The sequence below is a fragment of the Capsicum annuum genome, chromosome 4, assembly GCF_002878395.1.
Source record: "Capsicum annuum cultivar UCD-10X-F1 chromosome 4, UCD10Xv1.1, whole genome shotgun sequence".
In the NCBI taxonomy this organism is placed as follows: Eukaryota; Viridiplantae; Streptophyta; class Magnoliopsida; order Solanales; family Solanaceae; genus Capsicum; species Capsicum annuum.
In genome coordinates, this window is record NC_061114.1 from 32,793,874 (window position 1) to 32,807,256 (window position 13,383).

At 35.1% G+C, this 13,383-nt stretch overlaps 1 pseudogene; it reads right to left on the minus strand.

The window, feature by feature from the left end:
• Positions 1-1,903: 1,903 nt before the first annotated feature.
• LOC107868156 lies at positions 1,904-8,935 on the minus strand (annotated as a pseudogene).
• Between the last annotated feature and the right edge of the window lie 4,448 nt (positions 8,936-13,383).

The window sequence follows — 13,383 nt, forward strand, 5'->3', positions numbered from 1 at the left end:
AAGATGGTTATAAAGAAGCTGTTGGTGCCATATTTACTAAATTTAAAAAATATTTTTTTTCGATTTCCCTTATTTACTTGGTTGGTGCTATGTTAAATCCATGCATTAAATATAATACTATGTGCCACTTTAGTACTATTATTTATGCTAACTTAGAAATAAATACTAACAATGATTCTGAACAAGTACAACCTGATTTGTGGACGGCTATGAATGATGCGAATGAATACATAGAAAAATTATACTATCACTATGCTGATTTATTTGACTTAGCTGTACCTACAAATATCACTCCAACTGTCATTCCTCATCCTCCCGAGAAGCCATCTTCTTCTAAAAGGCCGACACATAGTGGATTTCCTGATTCCTTTTATGATTTACCTTGTTGGAACAGTATTTATGAGAGAACTTACAACTCAACTTATCGGAAAGAGCTGAAATATTATCTTCGATCGCCACCAGAGGATCGCAGACGACGGATCAACACGTTGGATTGGTGGAGGAGAAATAAAACACAATATCCTGTGCTTTCAAGATTAACTAGAGATATCTTGAATGATCCAATGTCAACCGTTGCATCAGAGAGCGCCTTTAGTTAGGGACGACAACAGCTTGGAGACAACCGACACTCATTGGGAAGCAATGCAATGAATGTTCTAGTTTGCCTCAGAGATTGGATCGGAGCAGAAAGAAGAAACCATGAAATAGAACCGAAGCCGAACGACGAGCTGAAACTTGAAGAAATTATGTCTTCACGGGAGAACTCAGCAGAATCAAGTCCAATGTATGATTTTACCCCCGTTGACTTTGACTATCCTATGCAGGTTTCCGTTAATATTAACATGAATGAATTGGAAAAAATGATGCATAATTTATAGATTGTTCATTCATGTAAATTATAAATTTTGAATCATTTCGTAATTTGCAATCAATAAAATTCAACATTCATTAACTCCTTAGTTCTTACTTTATAATTTTTTTCATTTAATGATTTAAATTGAATTTCTAGTTTAAATTTAAAACTTAATTCTAATATTTTATTAATTTACTACCAAGTATTATTAATAATTTATTATATTAAGTAGCATATGTTCTGTATATTTGTGTATATCTTCTATAGACGTGCATATTTAATGTATGCATGCATATATATTTTATAAATTAGTATATAACTATATATATATTGTAGTATATACATATATTGTAATATATGTTTTACTTAAAGTAATACATATATATTGAATGGTGCGTATATTTGTGTATATATCTTCTATAGACGTGCATATTTAATCTATACATGCCTATATGTTTTATAAATTAGTATATAACTATATATATATATTGTAGTATATACATATATTGAAGTATATGTTTTACTTAAAGTAGAACATATTTATTGAATGGTGTGTATATTTGTGTATATATTTTCTATAGAAATGCATATTTAATATATACATGCGTACATGTTTTATAAATTAGTATATAACTATCATATATATATAGTAGTATATATATGTTGTTGTATATGTTTTATTTAAAGTAGTACGTATGGTCATATATATTGAATGATGCGTATATATGTATAACTGTGTATATGTGTATATATTATTTAAATTCTAATGTAGTATATACTATATATATTGTTTAACGTATTTAAAATGTTTATAAGTGGGTATAATTGTGTATATTGTAAAAAAGTTTTTTTTTTTAAGTTTTGACCAGGTTTGACCAGATTTTTAACCGGATTTAGATGGGTTTGACCGGGTTTATTTAAGTGGACCGGGTTAGGGTGATTTTTGAAAATTTTATTGTTGATCCCGGACCCTGCCCGGCCCACAACCCGGTTAATTTTAACGGGCCAATTCCAGGTTGGCCCGGCCCGGCCCACTTGACAGCCATAATGTTAAGTTCTAACCGTGTGCAGAATCACATCAGATTACTTTGAAATACAATACTCCCGCGAATCCAGTTATGTCCTCGTAGAATATACATTAAACAAAAATTGAAGAAGGGTTGAGTCGTTGAGATACTTTTAAACCTGCAACAACTTTGACCAATCCTAGTGAGGAAAACACTCTAGATATTGCTCACCTGCAATCAATCTGTAGTAAAGAATGACAATCTATTTTGATTGTTTAACCAAGTGTTCATGCTGCATCTCCATTTGTAGATAATGCTTCCTCCCGAGTCCCCTTAACATAAAGTGGTACACTCACTCCAAGTTCCCTTAATCGATTTACCATATCATAGGGGAATTCAAAGGTGAGTTTGGATTGTTGGTTGAAATCCTCTCTAACGCTTGGCTGGATCCTAAGCCACTCTCCCAACATTTTGTGCACATGAGAACGGATCATTCGCCATGGCGCTGGATATCTCTCGCATAACTTCAAATAATCTATGAGTAACTCAGCCTGGTCCAGCTTATCATCCCCCTTGATTCCTGCAGTGCTCAATCCCCATTCAGCAGTCCGATATCCTGCAAATAGAGCTGGATTCTCAAGAAGAGATTCTGCAGAAAGTACTCCATCAGCACCAGTCTTTTCCAAGCAGCTCTGTACATCATCCATGTGCCGTATATCACCATTAGCAAGGACAGGAATCCTGACAACATCTCTAACAGCCTTGATGGTCTCCCACTTGGCTCTGAATTTCTTTCCATCTTTTTCGTCCCTTGTTCGGCCATGCACTGCTAAAAGAGAACAACCAGCATCCTCCAACATCTTTGCATATTTAAGTGTATCTTGCAAATTAGGGAAAACTCGGATTTTGCATGATACAGGAACATCAAGATTGTTAGCCAACTTTTTTACCAGAGACTTTACAAGGGGAAGATCATCCATGAGGAATGCTCCGTAATTCTCGCGTCTTGCAATGCGCTGGGGACACCTGTGTGGAAAGTACAAGTTAAGCTAACTGAACTGATAAAGATGCATGGTAAATGATCAAATAAGATAGTCGAGTAAAGGAAGCAACACACAAACTACAGTAACATGCATAAAATGGTCTGCTTAGAAGTGGGGTAAAAACATAACAATAAAAGGACATGCCCATCTTGAACTGCAACAAAAAAAGAAGTTGCTTTGTCCCTGAGCTCTTTACTACTAATTTGACTTTAATACTTCTTTATACTTCAAATTAGCATCTATGCTCTTGCAACGGCACAATCCATCAAGCCGAAGTACTTCTCTGAATTCTACTAGTTAAAAACTTGCAAATCTCACAGTTTTCTGCATCTTGAAACCCAATAAAAGAACTAAAGCAATCCCAAATTTGTCATTATTCTGCTTCCCAACATCTGAAGGTCGTCAAGAAGCAATGCTTGCTCATTAGGTGACCAGGACGTCGTGCCCCAATCACTTCTACTAGCTGAAACCTTGCGAAGCTCAATTATTTTCAGCGTCTTTCAACCCCTTAGAACAGAATACTCACTCCCAAATTTATTCATCCTCTTCAGCTTTATTCTAGGTCAGAGATCCCTTTCTTTGTCCTACATCCAGTTAAGTTAGGTCAGTACCAGATTTATGGCTCCTCGGACAAGAATTTGCTACTACACCATATAAATTACCAAGTCCAAGATGTGACCAAGCTTATAGTTATCTTCATGAATTTCAGTCAGAGACTCGACCAGAAGGTAATTTGGTGGATCAAACTTCAAAGGATATTATTCTCCCAACATTGAGCCTGATATTAGCCGTTTCACTGTGAGAATATTTTGGCACCTACCAGTCCTAATAGAACCGTTTAAGATATTTCTATTACTTGTAAATAGAGAGCAGCGATGCCTTTGTTCAACAACAACAACAACATACCCAGTATATTCCCACATAGTGGGGTCTGGAAAGGGTAGAGTGTACGCAGACCATACCACTACCTCAGGTGAAGTAGAGAGGTTACCGAGGTTGTTTCTGGTAGACCCTCAGCTTAGAACCGATAACAGTATAACAAACACAATAGATAAGTGCAAAATAAACTAACACCGCTAGCAACATGATAATACTACAACCACACAATAAAAAATAAGAACTAACTAACCGAAATCATAAACATCACACAGCACCACAAATAAAAAATTACAGACACAAAAGAACGCTCCCTTATTGTTACCGACGCACTCCCACCTCCTAACCCTCTACCCTAATCCGCGTCCTCCACACCTTTCTATCCAGGGTCATGTCCTCCGTAAGTTGTAACTGCTCCTTATCATGCCTAATCACCTCCCTCCAATATTTCTTCGATCTATGTCTACCCCGCCTAAAGTCATCTATAGTTAGTGTCTCACACCTCCGCACTGGAGCATCCGAGCCCCTCCTCATCACGTGCCCGAACCAATGTAACCTCACTTCTCGCATCTTATCCTCCACCAAAGCAACTCCCACCTTCTCCCGAATAATCTCATTCCTCACCCTATCTTTCCCGGTATGTTCACACATCCATCGCAACATTCGCATCTCCGCCACCTTCAACTTTTGGATGTGAGAGTTCTTAACTAGCCAACATTCCGCTCCATACAACATAGCCGGCCGGACTGCTACTCTGTAGAACTTACCTTTAAGCTTCGGGAGAGCCTTCTTATCACATAAGACTCCCTAAGCGAGCCTTCATTTCAACCACCCTGCCGCAATACGATGCGTGACATCCTCGTCAATCTCACCATTGCCTTGAATCATAGACCCCAGATACTTGAAACTCTCCCTCTTCTAAATGACCTGCGAGTCCAGCTTCACCACCACTCCATCCTCCTGCGACACCTCACTAAACTTACACTCTAAGTACTCCGTCTTGGTTCTGCTCAACCGAATCCAAATCTCCAACTTATCATTTACTCCTCCCTAAGTCTCGTCAATCTGTACCACATCATCCGCAAATAACATACACCAAGGCACCTGCCCTTGAATATGTCGCGTCAAAATATCCATCACCAAGGCAAATAAAAACGGGCTAAGAGTTGATCCCTGGTGCAACCCTATCAGAACTGGAAAGTGCTCTGAATCCCCCACCTACCGTCCTCACACGAGTCTTCGCCCCATCATACATATCCTGGATCGACCTAGTGTACGCCACGGGCACCCCTCTAGCCTCCAAGCACCTCCACAGAATCTCCCTCGAAACTCTATCACCGATGCCTTTGTTATATATCTTTATTTAACATAGGATTCTCAAGATGCAATACCTCATAAAAACAACTGTTCTACTCTCGTTAACCACAGATTTGACTTCAAGCAGGACAAAGACCACGTTAGGTGGCTGCTATTAGTAAGCCATCAAAGTGAAAATAGTTATTTTAGGTAGAGAAGGAGGGTGGAAGCAGAGGAGAGTGATGGATTAGATGACATCTAGGGTTCAGTTACACAATTGTCCTTGGCAAACAAAAAATCATTCTCATTAATTGACATTTCTGTACCTCAGTTAATTGCAAGTTGAAGATCTCATTCTCATTAATTGACATTCCAGTACCTCAGTTAATTTCAAGTTGAAGATAGAACCCATGATGTGGATAAATAGTTCTCAAGCAAACAGAGTCTGGTCTTCAAGAAACTCCAATAAACTAGAATGTAGTATCCGTATCCCTAATTCCTCGGTTAAGTTAGACTTGTTAACTCGAACTACAAATAAATCGAACATATATACTTCGTTCAAATACATTATATTCCTTAATCCCAATAGAGAGTGTCTGATGTCACGAAATATAACTGCCAACAATCTAAGCTGCTGAAAAAGGCTACACAAACTGAGTATAACAAATTATCCACTGTAATCAATAACAAATCCTAAGATTAGACAAAGGAAAAGAATGGGAAAGGAAGCTACCGCAAGTTGATGTCCACATAGTTACAATAAGGCTCTACTCTTCGAGACGCTTCTAGCAAAATGTCTGATCATTTGCGCAGAATTGAACAAAAAGTGGACGGTCCTCCTGCAGTTTACAAATGATGTAGGATAAAGTACAAGATCAGAGCCTTGAAAAACGAAAGGTAACAAATTATAAACAAAACAAGGTAAGCAAGAACTTGACAAATTACAATGTAAATTCTGCAAGTCAAACATATTTGTGTACCATTGTTTAGTTAGAATGTAGATAACACCTCTCTCATCTTAAGCAACTAAAGTGGAAAATGAAGTGATTAACACATTCCATAAAAGCATTCTAGGTGAACTAAAGGTGGCGAAATTAGCCCATTAAATCATAACCTGCCCAAGTTTGGGCTGATTACTGAACGTCATTTATTAGCTCAATTCATTTCAGCCCGACTCATTGAGCTGATATCTTGCCCAAATTGATCCATGAAAAATCTTGTCAAAATATTTTGATTTTCTTTTTCCATTTGATACGTTATATATAACCATAAAAGAAAAACGGCAAAGGTACATATATACCCTTAAACTATAATAAAAGGTATATATATGTCCCTCGTTATACTTTGGGTGCATTTATACCCTTTCCGTTAATGTTTACGTATATATATACCCTTCAACCTAACGGTTGGACACGTGTCCAAATCCTAACAGCTCACCTATTTTATTAATTTTATCTATTTCAAATAATGAGATTACCCAAACCCAACCCAAACCCGACCCGAAAATATGAAATATACCCACTACAAACACACGCGTCTTTCTCACTTTCTCACTCTTCTCTCCCTCACTTCTCTAAAAAAAGAAAACCTAATAACTCTCTTCAAATCGTTGTTTCAATCCATTGGGAGTGACTAGAGATTCATGTATGTTATTTCTCCCTTTCGTTTACTTCTTTTTTTGTCTAGAAAATGTTTTCTTGTTCTGGAAAATCGTAATAGAATGGGTGCGATTTTTAGGTTCATCGGAACATCGTAGTTGTTAAAGAAGCAGCTTTTGGGTTCGATTTTAGGGATTTACTGTTGTTGATTATGGGGTTTGTGCATTTATCTGTCATTGTGGTGAAATTACTCGTTGTTTCACTTCAAGAACTACATCGAACCCGGATCTAATTTGTTTTGGGACTGCTTTGTGTCTGTTTTTGGATTGCTTTGGATCTGATTTGCATCACTTTTGAGCCGTTATGGTGGCAATTGGGTTAAGATGAACCTGTTGATGAAGCTTTTGGTGAAGGAGTTGATTTGGTCAGGTGGGTTCACGGTGCATCTGCGAGAGGAGAAACACCAGAGCAGATACTCGATGCCAAACTTAGCACCATTTCTTTTGCTTGGACGAAAGAAATGGTTGCAACTCTAAAGGTCACATTGATGTGCACGGACACCATTCCTGCAGACGGCCAAGAATGAAGAAGGTGGTAGAAATGCTTCAAGAGGTTACACAAAGTTGAATCATCCAAAAGTCTGTTTAATACAAAACTGTATGAAGTTCAGTGTTCTTAGCCTAGACTAGAGGTCAAAATAGTCAAACTATGTATATTGTCTTGGATTGCTGTTCTTCTCTGATGATCAGCTTCGAGTCTGCAATTTCGATCTTCACATTAGGGTGTATCAGGAGAAGGGTAAAAGTCAGAAAGCAGTTCTTGTTATGGTTTGCTATATGTACCATTTTGTACTAGGTCTGCAATCTCTCTCTCTATATATAGTTCTTTTTCTACAATACGCATAAATGGAGTTTTGGTTTGTTCAAGTAGTTTGAGACCTGTCTTGTTCTTTTAGTTTGAGATCTGTCTGTTTTTTTTTTTTTTTTTTAGAGAAGTGAAAGAGCGAGAAGAGAAAAAGAGAAGTGTGAGAGAGTGAGAGAGACGCGTGTGTTTGTAGTGGATTTCTCTTGAACATTTCATATTTTTGGGTCGGGTTGGATCGGCTTTGAGTTGGATTTGAATAATCTCATCATTTGAAATAAATAAAATTAATAAAAATAAGTGAGCCGTTAAAATTTGGACATCTGTCCAATCATTAGGCTGAGGAGTATATATGTACCTAAACATTAACGAAAAAGGTATAAATGTACCTAAAGTATAACGAGGAACATATATGTATCTTTTATTATAGTTCAGGGTATATATATATTTTGCCGAAAGAAAAATAATAATTTGTTAGGTGCTAAAAAAATATAAAAGAACAAATAAAATAATTTTAAAACTTAGTACGAATTAGACAGGTTGAGTTTTGACCTGCATTTTAGCCCATTTCAGCGGTAGACCCGCCCATTTATTAACTCAGCCAATTTTGAGCCGTCCAAATTTTCAGCTCAACCCTGTCCATTTGTCACCTATAGTTGAAACAAGGTTCATGAATACAATTACTTTTGAAAACATTTTATGAAGGGAAACCCATGAGTACAATTTATGGAACTGAATAAATCAACTGGCCTAACCCTGCTAAACAATTTAAAGGAGAAAAATAAACAGTAACAGACAACTGAAAAGCAACTTCCAAAGCTTACACCTTGATCCAGAACTAGTTGGAACATCTATATGAATCCTCTATCTCTATTCCATTCACTTGACTTGTTTTTTTTTTTCTTATACTCAATATTTGGAAAACCATGAGCACTCTAAATCATACATTTTCCGATACCAACAGAAGTTACTTTGAGGTAAACGAATAAATAATAAAGTAGTTTAGATATCTGAATTTCCATTCAACACCGAAAAAGAAGATACCTTACAGGTACTAAATTCAAGAGAGCGATACTTCTCATTTTCACTGAAAATACGCGAATGAAGCATAGGTGTATAAGCAGCATCAGCACCATACTTTCTACACAGCAATCGAAACGGCAGCTCCGAATTATCAACCATAGGCGCGACAAGAAGTTTCGGCTCTCGTATCTTCTTCCAATGAGCCCATGCTCTCTCAATCGGTGCTTCCCCTTTCAAGTAACCGTTCGCACGGTTCAGTTCAAGACGGTTATCGTCGTCGTTAGTGGAGTAATTTACGATTTGAGTGGCCATGGAGAAGTTTCTGTAGAGGGATTTGTTGTGGTGGGAATTTAAATCGGACAGAAGTTTGAATCTCATGAGGAGACTGTTGGGAAATAACGAAAAAATAATAATAATAACCACAACAAAAAATAATAATAACAATAATATTATTTAACTATTGACAAAATATTATATTAATAATATTAATAATACAATAAAATAATAATGTATAATTTATTGCTACCTTAGTGATAATACTGTAATCAATATGACAACTATAACAGTAATTTAATTATTTTTTAATAAATTAATATATTAATTATACTTGAGTCGTGCTAGACACTGTCCTAAGAAACTATTTCAGCAGTGTGAAATGTTTCCCCAGGATTAAACAAACACTTTTCTGATTAATTAGAGGATATTTTGAGTTAAATAAGTCTTCCTTAATTAACCAAAGGGTACAGGAATCAACAAAATCATTGATACAAATACCAGCAAGTTAAAATAATAGTTGAACCATTAAACAGGACTATATATAAAAAAGAGAAATACTAAAGAGGAAAATTTTGAATTCTTCTGTTTGGAATACCTCATGATTGTAGTAAGTTTAGAATATTTATAGGTAAGACTTAACTTCTCAAGTACACCTCTTGATGATTTTCAGAGTAAGCCTTCTCAAGTCTCTTGATGACTTTTAGAGTAAATCTTCTCAAGTATATCTCGTGATGAATTCTAGAGTAAGTCTTCTCAAGTTCATCACTTGATAGCTTTTAAAATACATCAATACACTTTAAATGTAAATTATTTTGAAATAACTAAATAATTTTCCTACAATCCCCACATTATTTCAAAATAATTTATAAAAGAAAAAAGAATTTTAGCTTGTTGGATTTGCATGGACAAAATGCAGTAGGTTTGGTGTCTTCTGGACTATGAACCAAACTTAGACCAATAAAATTTAACTTACAGAATTACTGATGAAATATAATATTTCTATAAATCGAATAACTCTTGTTGTAAGCCAGAGACTTTATCAATCACATTTTGACCGTAATTTTGTTGTTCAACACGGTTTTGCGTCAATAGGCCATGCGCGTGCCTGGTATTCATAAGAGCTCTAGAGACTAAGACCAAAAGTCTCATAGGAACGACCTCATTCCACTTTTCATATAGGTGAATTCATCAAGTGTACACTACTTTAAATACACCATCCATACGGATTATGAATTCATTAAGAGTTAATAACTCATCCCTCTATTTTAGTAGCAGTTAAAACACTCTCAATAAGTGCGCAGAGTCAATATCAACTTGTTATTACCCATATGAACCTACTTCATGGGATCTTTAATCACATAGGTTGGGTTACCATCTCTATTGACAATCAAATTGGCCTTAACCCCATCTCTTTTGATGTTTGAAGAATTAATTTTCTTCCCACAGGTTTAGTCAGTGAATCAGTTGAATTCAATTCTAACTTCACATAATCAATGGAAATTATTCCATCTCTCAGCAATTGCTTAATAACATCATGCCTCAATTTCATATGTCTGCTCTTACAACTGTAAGATTTATTTTTTGCAATAGCAATTGCAGCTTGACAATCACAGTGTATAGATACAGGAGGCATCAGATCATTCTTGTTTAAAGGGATATTAGACAACAGATCATCCTTTTTTGAAGGGCTATGAGGCAACAGATCATCCTTTTTCAAAGGGTTATGAGGCAACAGATCATCCTTTGAAAAAGGGTTATGAGGCAACAGATCATCCTTTTTCAAAGGGCTATAAGGCAAAAGATCATCCCTTTTAAAAGGGCTATGAGGCAACAAATTATCCTTTTTAAAAGGGATATTCGCTAAGAAATTTCTTAGCCATTCAGCCTCAGTACCAGCTAATTGCAGAGCCACAAACTCTGATTCTATAGTTGATCTAGCAATGATCGTCTGCTTAGCTAATCTCCATGATACTGCACCTCTACCAAGCATGAATACATAACCACTAGTGGATTTTGTCTCTTCCGAATCAGAGATCCAATTTGCATCACAATAACCTTCTAAAGTTGAAGGAAATCTGCTATACAAGATACCATAATCCACGGTTCCTTTCAAATATTTCATCAATCGCATTAATGCAGACCAATGCTCATTATTGGGATTATGAGTATATCTACTCAATCTACACACAACATAGGCTATATCAGGCCTAGTAAAATTCATTAAATGCATCAAACTCCCAATGATCTGTGCATACTTAGACTAAGCAACTGGGTCACCATTATTCCTTTTTAATTTAGAATTAGCATTATAAGGAGTGGCTACAGGAGTTATCTCCCAACATTCAAACTTCTTAAGAAGTCTTTCAACATAATGTTCTTGTGACAACATTATACTATCTTCACTCCTTATAACTTTAATTCCGAATATTATATTCACTTCACCCAGATCTTTCATATCAAAGTTAGTAGACAAAAATAATTTGGTATGTTCCACAATATTTAAACATGTATCAAATATAAGTATATCATCAACATATAAGCAGATTATCACATAATCATTGTCTATCACCTTTGTCTAAATATATTTATCCACCTCAATAGAAGAAAAGTCATCTTGTATTAAGACTTGATCAAATTTCTCATGCCACTGTTTTAGAGCTTCTTTAAAGCCATAAAGAGATTTAATTAATTTACAAACTTTATTTTCTTGTCCAGAACTTACACATCCTTCAGGTTGAACCATATAAATTTCTTCTTCTAAATCGCCGTTTAAAAAAGCTGTTTTTACATCCATTTGATGGATAAACAACTTATGAATTGATGCTAAAGCAATTAATATTCGAATAGAAGCAATTCTTGTTACTGGTGCAAATGTATCAAAATAATCAATATTTTATGTTGTGAAAATCCTTTAGCTACTAACCGAGCTTTATATTTATCTATAGATCTATCCGTATTAAGTTTTCTTTTGAAAATTCACTTACAACCAATTGGTTTTGAACCAGGAGGTAAGTCAGTTAAAACTCATGTATTATTTTTCATAATTGAATCAAGTTTAATTTTTATTGCCTCTTTTCAAATTTAGCATCAGAAGAAGAAATAGCTTCAAAATAATTTAATGGTTCATTATCAACAAGAAAAGTTTGAAAATCATTTCCATAAGGAAAATATTCTTTTTTAAGCTTTGTACTCCTTCTCAGTTCCTCAATATTAGAGGTAGATTCATTTTCTTTTTCAACAGGTGCATGAGAGATTTTATCACATAGTGAAAAAATATGTTCAAAGAATTCAGCATTCTTTGTCTCGATTATAGTACTACTACCAAGTACATCACATTTCAAGACAAGAAATCTGTATGCGGCACTATGTTCAGCATATTCAATAAACATGCAATCAGCAGTTTTAGAACCTATTTTCCTCTTTTTAGGTTCAGGAAGAACTTTCGCAAGGTAACCCCACACTTTTAAATATTTCAAATTAGGATTATAACCTTTTCACAATTCATAAGGGGTTTTGCTAGTTCTTTTATGAGAAATTCTATTTTGTAAATGGCATGCAGATAAAATAGCTTCACCCCACAAATTATCAGGTGCACAAGAGTTAATTAGCATAGAATTCATCATTTCTTTCAATGTCCTATGTTTTCTTTCAGCTACACCATTAGACTCAAGAGAATAAGGCGGAGTAACTTCGTGAATAATACCTTTTTTTTTCACAGAAAGCATTCAAAGATACATATTCTCCACCTCTATCAGATCTAATTCTCTTGATTTTTCTACTAAGTTGATTTTCGACTTCAGATTTATAAGACACAAAAGCATCAAATGCATCATCTTTATTTCTAAGCAAATACAACTTAGTAAATCTAGAGAAATCATCAATAAATGTCACATAATATCTTTTACCACCTCTAGTCATAGTTTATTTTAAATCACCCAAATCAGTGTGGATCAAAAATAACAGTTCAGTTTCTCTATTAGCTGAAAAACATGATTTTTTTAGTAATTTTAGCTTCTGCACATATTTCACATTTATCAAAATCACTTGAGTCTAAACCAGATATTAAACCAAGTTATTGCATATTCTTTACATATTTAATATTAACATGTCCTAATCTAGCATGCCATAAAGAAATAGACTCAATCATATAAGCAGAAGCTAATGCATTATCATTGGTAATATTAAGTACATAAAATTCATGATTACAACGTCCATTTCCAATTAGAATATCATATTTAGTTAATATGACATCATTATTTTCAAACATAACCTTTATTCCAGCTTTTTCTAATAATGCCACAGAAATCAAATTAATTCTGATATTAGGAATATGCAGTACATTACTCAATGCCAAAGTTTTACCAGATGTGAGTTTGAGAAGAACTTTACCTTTTTCAAGAACTTGAATAGTTCTCGAGGTCCCAAGATAAATAATTTCTTCTTCTTTCTCAACTTTTGTGTATGATATAAAATCATTTTTATTTATACAAATGTGCCTAGTAGCACCAGAGTCTACCACCCAATTTCTCACATTAGTCTCAATATTCGTT